This window comes from Mandrillus leucophaeus, unplaced genomic scaffold, assembly GCF_000951045.1.
Source record: "Mandrillus leucophaeus isolate KB7577 unplaced genomic scaffold, Mleu.le_1.0 Scaffold1, whole genome shotgun sequence".
In the NCBI taxonomy this organism is placed as follows: Eukaryota; Metazoa; Chordata; class Mammalia; order Primates; family Cercopithecidae; genus Mandrillus; species Mandrillus leucophaeus.
Genome location: NW_012098097.1, coordinates 16,551,773 through 16,554,225, shown reverse-complemented (window position 1 = coordinate 16,554,225; position 2,453 = coordinate 16,551,773). Strand labels below are relative to the sequence as shown.

The 2,453-nt window shown below is 53.9% G+C and overlaps 1 protein-coding gene across 1 annotated transcript in view; it reads left to right on the top strand.

Moving 5' to 3' along the window:
• Nucleotides 1-2,453, top strand: part of OGFOD3 (2-oxoglutarate and iron-dependent oxygenase domain containing 3) — a gene marked incomplete at its 5' end in the record, with an annotated part of 26,749 nt that overhangs the window by 21,135 nt on the left and 3,161 nt on the right. The window lies entirely within an intron of this gene.

Here is a 2,453-nt window from a genome sequence, read left to right as displayed (position 1 = left end):
AAACCCAAGGGAAGAAGAACAGTGAAGGAACCCAAAGGCCTGGGATTGCCTTCAATCCTCCTCTCTCCCTCTCGGGCTACAGTGTTGGGAGCAGCTGGCACCACTGCTTTGCTGTAATCACTTTAACCACTTCCTTTTTCACGACTGCGCGGCACTTACTGGCCTTCCGCCAGCACAGACAGTGGATTTGCCCTGATCCTGTCGCTCCCGGCTCCTTCCATGGCCCGCGACCGAATTCTGTCTCAGGAAACCAAAGTAGCGTCTGAAGATTAGTGTTTTTCTAATTAGCAGAGATTTTACTTCAGTGAAACAGAACTGTTTAGAAACTGGGGTGATTTTTGTTGCTCTGTGGAGAGCTATTTTGCTATGACTTCTGGCCAGTGTACTTTATTTTAAATTAAGTTTTGAATAAATCATGTGTCAAAATTTGAATATTTGAATAAGTGATACATCCTACAAGATTTAAAAGTAAAATATATATAAAGGCGAACCAGTAATCCCCTCACCTACAGGTAACCACAGTCCTGAGATCTTAGAGCTCCTTTTTGAATTTCTGTATGTGTATAAAAACAAACGCATAAGAATACCACATTCCGTCAATTGTAAAGAATCACATTTCAAACAGTTTTGGCAATTGTTCTTTCTTCCGATTGCATATCATAAGGCAGCTGTGTCTGTCAGATCATGGATCCTGGTGTGGTTTCCTTCTTATAGATGGCAGGTGCAGTCTGCCCGTGGCTTTGCTCACTTGACGTCTGTCTTACTCTGGTCTCCCTAGAATCAGAGCCTGGCACGGACTTGTGTTTGGGAGGCTTTTAAGGGGGGACTCCAGGGGGCAGCCATGAGGCCTGGAGGGGGCAAAGCCCACGGGAGCTGAGCCCAAGGGGCCTCCTGGCAGCTGGGTGGGGCGGGGAGAGGGAGCTTGACCCACCTCCCCAGGGCACCACCTGAGACTGGGCTTCCCTGCAGCGGATTATGTGAGGTGGATCCTGGCAGGTCGGACTGGGGACCGGGCCTCAGCGCCATCCTGCTCTCCTTCCCAGGAGGACTCAAGAGGAGGCCACCTTGCCCAGGGGAAGGGTCCGGAGTCTGCCTTCCAGCCTGGGCTGTCTCCACTGCACACAAGGCTCTGTTGTGTGTGGTGTGCCCAGCTCAGCGCCCGCACAGTGGGAGCCCAGCTCAGCGCCCGCACAGTGGGAGCCCAGTTCCGCGCTGGTGCAGCCCCATCCCCCTTCCCTCCCCAGAGTGTCTCTTCCCCTCCACGCTCTGGACGTGCTCATGACGGCGACGGCTGAGCTGGGTGAGACGCGCCCTCCCCTTTGCAGCCAGTCTCCTGGTCTCCTGGCGGCTGCACCTTTCACCCTCAGCGTGTGGTCCTCAGCACCCTTCATCCCCAGGGTGTGGCCCGGGCTGGGTTCTGGAACCGAAGCTGAGTGCTGCGACCCCTGAGTGAAGTGAGCCAGTCACGGAGGGACAGATCCTGCCTGATCCCACCTCTGTGGGGACCCTAGAGTCGCCAGGTTCACAGAGACAGAAAGCAGAACGGAGAGGGCAGGGCTGGGGGGCGTGGGGAGTCAGTGCTTCCTGGGGACGGAGCTTCGGCCTGGGAGGATGAGGATGAGACGTTCTGGAGAGGGTGGTGCGGTGGTTGTGTAGCGCCGGGAATGTGCTTAACGTCACTGAACTGTGCTTCAAAACAGTGAAGAAACAGTTAAGCTGGCAAATCTTAGGTTCTGCATTTTATTACAAGTTTTAAAAAGTTTGGGATTGCTCCACTTCTGAAGAAAGGAGAAAAGCCTGTCCACCCCTGCCTCCGGTTCCCGCATGTGGACAGCGAGGCCGGCACCGGGGGACCAGCCCAGCGTGTGCACCCTGCTGGCTGGCCTGCTGCCCGCAGCCTTTGCTGGAACACGGCTGCTCCAACATTTGAGCTTACGGGAAGTCCTGGGCAAGAATGCATGGGGCTGGAGACGACACAGAGGGGTTTTAAAGTTGCAAAGGAACGAATGCCTCGTTAATGGGGCCGACACGTGTTGTGAGTTTACCTTCTGGAAGATAAGAAGCACAGATGTTGGTGACTCACACCTGTAATCCTAGCACCCGGGAGGCTGAGGCGGGAGGACTACCCGGGGCCCGGAGTTTGAGACCAGCCTGGGCATTATAGTGAGACCCCCAACCTCTACAAAAAATACAAAAATTAGCCAGCATAGTGGCTCATGCCTCTAATCCCAGCACCCGGGAGGCCAGGGTAGGTGGGTTGAAAAAATTAGCTGGGTGTAGTGGCGTGCGCCTGTGGTCCTGGCTGCCCAGGATGCTGGGGCAGGAGGATTGTTTAAAGCCAGGAGTTCAGGGTTATGGTAAGCGATGACAGTGCTATGACTGCACTATAGCCTGAGTGATGCTGTCTGTAAAAGAAGTGAGACCCTGTCTATTTAAAAAAAAAAAAAAAAAAA